Source organism: Bacillus rossius, chromosome 16, assembly GCF_032445375.1.
Source record: "Bacillus rossius redtenbacheri isolate Brsri chromosome 16, Brsri_v3, whole genome shotgun sequence".
Taxonomy (NCBI): domain Eukaryota; kingdom Metazoa; phylum Arthropoda; class Insecta; order Phasmatodea; family Bacillidae; genus Bacillus; species Bacillus rossius.
In genome coordinates this window covers 1,978,841-1,988,264 of record NC_086343.1, presented here as the reverse complement: position 1 = coordinate 1,988,264, position 9,424 = coordinate 1,978,841, and positions in this window count along the sequence as shown.

Below are 9,424 nucleotides of genomic sequence, written 5' to 3'. Positions count from 1 at the left end.
ATTCCGAGAATTCATCTGTTATCTAATTATAACATGTGTTTAAAGAGATGGCTACACTCTAGTTCGGCATATTCAATGTTCATAAATTGAGTTACACTGTAGTCATGTTTAGCTGGTTGACGAGGCGCATTATTATTATTTTTTTGGGGGGGAGGGGGGAATTGTCCCAAGAGGAAGGTCATGCTCTCACTTGAGCATCCTGAGAGCTGCAGACATAACTCTCCTACACTTGAGTTCACAGTAGGGACCTGAAAAACTCGCGGTTTCGATGACCTCCAGGATAGTCTACACAGTCCTCTGAACACTCGGGCAAATAACTCCAGTTCGTTGGCTGCTGACTTGTGAGTCGTCTCAACTGGTGTTTGTCCGTGATTCGTTACTTCTTTGGTTGAGGGTTTCTCACTGGCTCAGAGTCGCCTAGACGAACAGTGAGCCAATAGAAAAATCAGCTTAAAGTTATATGTGTATGAATTTCAGACCATCGCTAAATGAATCTGCGAATTTTTCCGGTCTCTAGTTCACAGCTATTAATTGAAAAATCCTGCCGAGGTAGACTACAATACACTTGCTTCACGGTATTTAACAGTTCTGATCCTGTTTTAGTATATGGAAACTTCATAACAAAGGCACCACTTGTTATTCACAGAACAGTCCAACACGAAATTAAAAGGTCTGCATTGTTTGTGTACATTACCGTGCCGAAGCTTTCATTTGTACTTAGAATTCTCTTCGAGGCTAATTGTTACATTTGTAGAAAAGAACCACTCGTAAAGGCTTAGCGCGAAAGTCGATGGAGTACTTGAAATTGAGAGACAATGGCCTGAGCCAAAAATGTTTTTTAAGAGGATGAAGACTAATTAACAGCTCGCTTCCAGTTGGCTCGCATTTAGTTGGGTAAATTACTTGAAACCTTGCTTCAAAAACATCTTCCAAATATTTACAAACCTTACGTCCTTTGTATCATTAAAAAAGAAAACACCTTTACCATATGTCGTGACTAATGACTAGAGATACGGAAATCTTTAGGTCGCAAGTTAGAATGCAAACCTTCGTGATTGGACCGCAGTTATCTAGACACGCCCCTCTACGACCATGAGCCAACGATGCCCAGCTAGGAGAGAAGTAAGCTCTTCAGGTAGTGACATTTAAACAAGCATGAAGATGTTCTCGCTAAGAAATTAACCAATGCGCAAGCAAACATGGGTTGAGCACACCTATGACTTTGAATTCTACCCTGAGGCCAGACGAATCCGTGAAATTTCCGGGTCTACACCAATGTCCTATGAACTGGGGCATTCCATTTTGCGAAAATATTCCGAGAGTAGCTGGAAGTTGAAACACTGTAGCATCGTCTGTGTTTCGTTGTTGGGTGAGTTTCCTTCAGGTTCATGACTACTGTCTCCATACCAATCACTGTAATTCAGCGAGGAAGCAAACACGTCCTAAGTGCCTCGGTTAAATAAGGAAACGTCTTCAGTAGCAGACGGCCACCAGTTACAGGAAATAAACTACTGGCGGGTGCACACCATGTTGCACTCTAGCCAACCTGTCCCTAGCAATGACTAGAGACCGGAAAAATTCGCAGATTCATTTCGCGATAGTCAGAAATTCATATACGTATACCTTTAAGCTGCTCTTGCTATTTGCTCACTGTTCGTCTGGGCGACTCTGGGCCAATGAGAAACCCTCAACCAAAGAAGTAACGAATCACGGGCAATCACCAGTTGAGATGACTCACATGTCAGCAGCCAACGAACTGGCGTTATTTGCCCGAGTGTACAGAGGACTGTGTAGACTATCCTAGAGGTAATCGAAACCGCGAATTTTTCCTGTCTCTAGCAATGACCCTGCAACAAGCCCTGAGATGCTGGTACCTGTCCAGAGACGAGGAGCTACCTCCAGGCTGGCGATCAGCGGGCCCACTGGGACACGCGGGCGGCGGTTAGTATCGACTGTTTTGACCGGTCGATAGCGCGAGGATCGATGAGGCGCGGGACGTGTTGCACAACGACCTTGAGGGCGCAGGCCGTCAATGTTTGATAAGTCCTCGGGCGACGGTGACAGCCGCTGTCCGCCGGCGAGGAGACGTCAGCGGAGCAGCTAGATCCACGCTTTCAGAACAATCACATGGCATGAATCCATCATCGGGTGACAGTCTTAGATTGCGAATGCTCGCGCACTTGAAGGATCCTTGTCATTGGAACATGGTCCTCAAGAACTAGAAGCCAATTAAACATCATTCACGCGTGACTGGAAGAGCACGTGAGGTATGGCAACAGCCGATGGACAGGAAGCATCGACTTCGTTATGCACACGGGTGTGGAGTCTAGGCTGGCGCCAGACAGTTCACAGACTTCTAGGTCTCTGCTAGTTGGTTACCAGGGATCTGAAAAATTCGCGGTTTCGATGACCTCCAGGATAGTCTACACAGTCCTCTGTACACTCGGGCAAATAACACCAATTCATTGGCTGCTGACTTGTGAGTCATCCCAACTGGTTTGCCCGTGATTCGTCACTTCTTTGGTTGAGGGTTTCTCACTGGCCCAGAGTCGCCCAAACGAACAGTGAGCCAATAGCAAAAGCATCTTAAAGGTAGCCTATATGTATATGAATTTCAGACTATCGCGAAATGAATCTGCGAATTTTTCCGGTCTCTACCTGGAAGTTTTTGAAAGGTTCAGTAAACGGTTCGTTGGTCTGGTTGCTTCTTCCTTGTTGTTTGTGTGGGAGTGCTGCTGGCTTGTCGCGAGGGAAGGCACGCAGAGGGCCGGAGGTGGGGCGAAGTCCCGGGGAAGCGGGAGACAACGTTCATTTCCCGACGTCGCCATTAGCGACGCGCCTCTGAGCCCAGGCCACTCGCCGCAAAGCCAGCTCCGTCTGGCCAAAGTTAGCAGTTCCAGTGACTTCTAGGATATACTCCACGATCCTCTAGCCACTCGGGCAAATGCCACGTGATCACATGTGTGGATGTTTCCTATTCGATACTTCTTTGGTTGAAGGTTTCCCATTGGTAGAGACCGGAAAAATTCGCAGATTCATTTCGCGATAGTCTGAAATTCATACATGTATACCTTTAAGCTGCTTTTGCTATTGGCTCACTGTTCGTCTGGGTGACTCTGGGCCAATGAGAAACCCTCAACCAAAGAAGAAACGAATTACGGGCAAACCAGTTGAGACGACTCACAAGTCAGCAGCCAATGAACTGGCGTTATTTGCCCGAGTGTACAGAGGACTGTGTAGACTATCCTGAAGGTCATCGAAACCGCGAATTTTTCAGGTCCCTACCCATTGGCTCAAAGTCCTTCAGCTAAACTGAAGCAACGTGTTTGGGTTATAGCATAACGTGAAATGAATCAGAGAATTTTCCCGTTCTCTAGTCATTGCTTATCAAAGTAGACTTGAAGCACATATGCATCTAATTTACGTTGATGATTCGACTACAGTACTCTTGAAGACCCTGAGCCATAGTTAAACAAGGAGAAGAAATTTTATCGAATCACGTGTAAACTGACATAGAAAGTAACCTTGCTATCGACCAATGAGCGCTCTGAACATGCTTGGTTATGTATAGGAAAATTGAATCCACGGAATAATCATGCTACAAACCAGCTGCCTGGGTTCAATGGCCTCTAACATGGACCATAATTTATGTTACTTCAACAGGAAAATGTCCTCTACTCATTCGCTGCTCATTCGAGTTACACGCGTTTGGTGCTTCTTCAGTTGAGAATTTCTCACTGTTTTAAATTCTCCATACAAGTGACTGCAGAAGCTGTATAAAGTTATAATTGGTTCAGATTTTTACTCCTTCACGAAAATTAAACTACCAGTTTCCCTAGCACGTACTCATGCCAATGGAAATGTTAATTCAAACACACAGGGGGAATAATTTTGGAGGGAAAAAAATAAGAAGTAGTCAATTTAAAGTGAACTGACTGTAACGAAGGGAGGAGTTTTTTTTTATAAATAAGATTAATTTGACAAGAGTCGACATCGCTGTAAACACCCTCAGTCGCCTGCAGACGGGGCGCTAAATGCAGGGCTTGATTCTCAAGCGAGCTAATTAGCAGTGGAGCGGCGTCTGTGCGCGCGAGTTGCGTCTCCTGCCGTCGTCCTGGCTCGTTAGGCCTGGCCGCGTCTCTTCGCGTTCTTGCAACTTCACAGCGGACCGTTTCAAGGATCCAAACAACTTACATTTCTGTTGGCAGGACATGGAAAAAAAAATTCAGTTCCAATGACCCCTAGGACAGACTCCACGATCCTCTGTGTCACATGGTCATTGGTACGGACCTGAAAAATTCGCGAATTCAATGACCTACAGAATAGACTCCAAGATCCCCGATGCACTCGGACATATTACATCTGCTCATTGGCTACTGACTCGTGACAACTATTAACTAGAATGCTTTTGATTTGATACTTCTTTCGTTGAGGATTATTCATTGGCTCTGATTCCTTCAGACAACCTGTGGGTCAATCACTGAAGCAGCAAAAAGTTAAACACATTTGGATTCTAGCATATCGCGAAATGAAACCGCGAATTTTTCCGGTCTCTAGTCATTGGTAGGGACATGCATTTTTCACGAAAAGATTGCGAGAGTAGCTGGAAGTTGAAGCACTGTAGCATCGTCTGTGTTTCGTGGTTGGGTGAGTTTCTTTCAGCTTAATGTCTACTGTTGCAACACCAATCACAGTGATTCAGTGCGGAAGCAAACACCTCCTGAGTGGCTCGGTCAAAAAAGGCAACGACTTCTCTCGCAGGGAAGAAACCACTGGTGCGAGTGTAGCTAGTTGCAGTCTAATAGGCGCTCAGATTTTTTCACAAAAAATGCCTGCCCCTAGTCACTGCGACCTGTGAACCAAGGAGCTTCTGATTCGACACCTCTTTGCAGTCTACCGTTGAAGGAAGGATCTGAGAGTCCCGGGGTACATGTGTGCACGACGGTAGAGTCTGGCCTGCAGGCAGGAGGCGCCCCACCAGGCCGCGGGCGGCGGGTAATGGCCGGCGATTAGCGGGCCGGCCCCCTGTTGTTGCGAGGGCCCGTCACGTGCGCCCCTGGCGGCGAGGGCGCTAACTACTGCCATCGTTACCCGGCCAGGCACCCTTTCCCCCGCCCCCTGTTTCCTGCCGTTACTGCAGCCATCCGTGTCTCGTAGTCTAATGAGAGATTATTTCGCGAAAAGTTATCATAATCACGCATACACTATTACTAGAGACCTGTAAAATTCGCGATTTCAAATCCCTAAAGGATAGACTCCATGATCCTCTACGCACTCGTGCAAATTACATCTGCTGATTGGTTACCGACTCGTAACACCCGTTGACTGGAATGATCGTGATTCGCTAATTCTTCTGTTAAAGATTTTTCATTGGCCCAGAGTACTTAAGATAAACTGTGGCCCAATCACTGAAGCAAAATAATGTCAAAGTATTTGGACTCTATCCTATCGCGAAATGAATCCGCGAATTTTACAGGTCTCAAATAATTCCAAACTGTACATAGATAAATAAACAATCATAACATCTACATATCACTATTTCCGGGACCTGGGCACGCTTAAACATTATCCCACCGACCATAGAAGCAAGAAAAAAGATACTGTTTTTTTTTAACATGGTGACGGGTGAGTTTCCTGCTAACACAGGTGTGCGAGGCGATGTATCACCGCAAGTGGTGGTCCATGAATCAAGCGCGGTGCCTGAGATTGAGTGCGCCATATGGGGCTGTCTCGGCCCCGGAGTGCTCCTCCCGGAGTCCAAACAGCGCGGAGCACCGGCCGAGGACTTGACGGCGATTGATGGCGCTGTTATCGCCCCAGTCGGCCCTCGGCGGACCAACCAGCGCGCTGTATTGCCTCCCGCCTGGCGCCGTCCCCTGCCTTCACCCGCGTGGTCGGGCTGACAGCTGTCATTCCTCGGTGACATGCTCACCTTCAGTCTGGGCCCCAGTTCAGCCGGAGGACCCTCCAATCACTTGGCATACTTGCTGAGACGTCTCACTATTCAGTAGCCAATGAGCGTACCTTCAGTATGACTTCTTTGCTTGGGCCCCAGTTTAGCCGGAGAACCCTGAACCAAAACAAGTATCGAATCACTTTGAATACTTGCTGAGACGTCTCAATATTCAGTAGTCAATGAGCTTACCTTCACTCTGACTTCTTTGCTTGGGCCCCAGTTTAGCCGGAGAACCCTGAGCCAAAACAAGTATCGAATCACTTTGAATACTTGCTGAGACGTCTCAATATTCAGTAGCCAACGAGCAGGCAGTGTCTGTCCGAGTTTGTAGAGGATTGCGGATTACATCCTAGAGGTCACGTTTCTAGCTATTAGTAGGGACAGGAGGTATTCGCGAGTTCAATGACCTCCCAAGATAGACTCCACGATTCTGTGCATTCTCGGGAAAACGTCACTTGTTCATTGGATTCTGACGTATGCGTAGGGATATGATAAATTCGCTGTTTCGATGACCTCCAGGATAGTCTACACGGTCCTCTGTACACTCGGGCAAATAACGCCAGTTCGTTGGCTGCTGTCTTGTGAGTCGTCTCAACTGGTATTGCCCGTGATTCGTTACTTCTTTGGTTGAGGGTTTCTCATTGGCTCAGAGTCGCCCAGACGAACAATGAGCCAATAGCAAAAGCACCTTAAAGATATATGTGTATGAATTTCAGACTATCGCGAAATTAATCTGCGAATTTTTCCGGTCTCTACGTATGAGGTGTTTCAACTGGGTGAATTGTGACCTAAAGGATATTTTTTTTTAAATTTGAGCGTAAGATTCAAATACTCCAACACGGGTAGGCGGAGTGAAGTAAAACAAAGTTCGCGGAGTGGCTGGCGAGCGCCCCAACATGGCGTCCACACACCGCGCCTCGTAGCGCTACACGGCAGAGCACTCTAGCGGAGCGCCTCGTAAACACCAGCGGCGATGGACACGGCGACGCCAGCGAGTCGGGAGGGCAGGTCTGGTCTTTGTTGCGAGAATCAGCAGTGGTACACCCACACCACACACTAGTCCAACATTTGACAATCATGCCATTTCGACTTACTTATTAGTAGGGGCAGGCATTTTTCGCGAAAAGATCTTAACGCTTATTAGACTGCAACAAGGTATACCCGCACCAGTGGTTTCTCCCTTGTGATTGGCGGCCATCTGCGAGAGAAGTCGTTGCCTTGTTTGACCGAGCCACTTAGGACGCGTTTGCTTCCCCACTGAATTACTGTGATTGGTGTTGTAACAATTGACATGCACCTGAAAGAAATTCACCCAATCACGAAACACAGACTATGCTACAGTGTTTTAACTTATAACTGATCTCGGAATCTTTTCGCGAAATATGCATGGCCCTACTTATTAGTTTAAAAATATTTCTAGACCTGAATAGAAAAAAATTAAGCTCTACTTGTAACACGTTTTGACTCAACGGCACAAGAAAAGAAAGTAGTTGACGACGTCAACAACGAACTTAATCTATTGAAACTTAAAGTTTTTCATCTACGCTAAAATATAATACCTATGTCTCTTTCCTCGTCCCGGTTTTGCAGGAGGATTTTTGTATGATTCACAACACCATTTTGTGGCCAAATTGCCGAATCATCAGTCCCTTCTATGGAAAACTTCACCCTGAGCAAGCATCCAACTACAATGATTTGAGCCACAAGGATCAAGAATTAATCATCCTAACTGCTCAAAATCCCAATGGCCAATCTACCATACTGGTGTCTGATGGACTGCCTTAATACCCATATTTTTTAATTCTGGCTCGTGTGAGTGGGAAATATTTTACCAAAAAACGCGAGTAGCTTAAGAACCAAAAGAAATTTAATTTTATGATAGATCAGCAGCTACTGATCATGACACAATTTTCCTCACCAAAACATGATTCAAAAACAAAAGTATTGTCTCATCACCGTGATGACAAATGCCACATCTTTAGAACACACAGAGTACCCATCCCAGCGATGAAGGAAAAAGGTATCTGTGTACTGATCCCATGTTTAAATCTGTTTTGAAAACTCGTGAAATTAATAATGGAAGTATTGAAGCTGTCCGGATAAGAATTGAAACGGCACAAAGGAAATTTCAAATATTTTCTAGTATTTTTTATTCCCCCATATGAAACCAACAGCTAGAGACCGGAAAAATTCGCAGATTCATTTCGCGATAGTCTGAAATTCATATACATATACCTTTAAGGTGCTTTTGCTATTGGCTCACTGTTCGTCTGGGCGACTCTGGGCCAATGAGAAACCCTCAACCAAAGAAGTGACGAATCACGGGCAAACCAGTTTAGACGACTCACAAGTCAACAGCCATCGAACTGGCGTTATTAGCCCGAGTGTACAGAGGACTGTGTAGACTATCCTGGAGGTCATCGAAACCGCGAATTTTTAAGGTCCCTACGGATTATTACCCGAGCTGTCATTGTTAGATTCACCGCGGTTACAATGTATTTTTTTTACAGAAAAATTAAATTTAACATGTCAATAAGGACCACAACAACATTGATAGGTAGATGAACATTGTCCTTACGTGCGTGAGACAGAGCTATGCTGGCGCTCTCTAGGTACAATCAGCAGAAACCAAGATGTTAGTATCCAAGATGGCGGCTACCAAGTAGAACAGGAAAAACAAAGATGGCGGGCACTAAGTTATTTGTAAACCTTTCCCTGAAAAAACTTTCCAGTATAACTGCGCAAATTAACAAGCCTAATATATAGAGACCGGAAAAATTCGCGGTTTCATTTCGCGATATGCTAGAATCCAAATGTGTTTAACTTTTTGCTGCTTCAGTGATTGGCCCACAGGTTGTCTGAAGGAATCAGAGCCAATGAATAATCCTCAACGAAAGAAGTATCGAATCAAAAGCATTCTAGTTAATAGTTGTCACGAGTCAGTAGCCAATGAGCAGATGTAATATGTCCGAGTGCATCGGGGATCTTGGAGTCTATTCTGTAGGTCATTGAATTCGCGAATTTTTCAGGTCCCTACTAATATATGAAAATAATTTTAATGTTATTTAAAAAAAATCAATTATCTTTACCATGGTTTAAAAAATATAACATCGATAAATATATCGAATTATGTGCCAATTTTTTCTAAGAAATACTCAGTATTATTCAGAAAAAACATGCAAAAATAACCATAGCTAGGGACACCTGTATTTTGCGAATACATTTCGTGTCAAGGTATGTCACAAAACACTGTAGCTTTTTCTTAGAGTAATGGCGAATCGTGTGCGTGCAGCAGTACGGTATCCACATTCCCATTGGCCCCGTCAAGTGCGGGAAAACACCTCTCGCCGACCACAGCCGATAACTACAAGAAAAAAACTACGGTGTTTTGCGATGTACCTAGACACGAAATGTATTCGCGAAATACAGGTGTCCCTAACCATAGCCATGTGTTGTACACCTTCACAA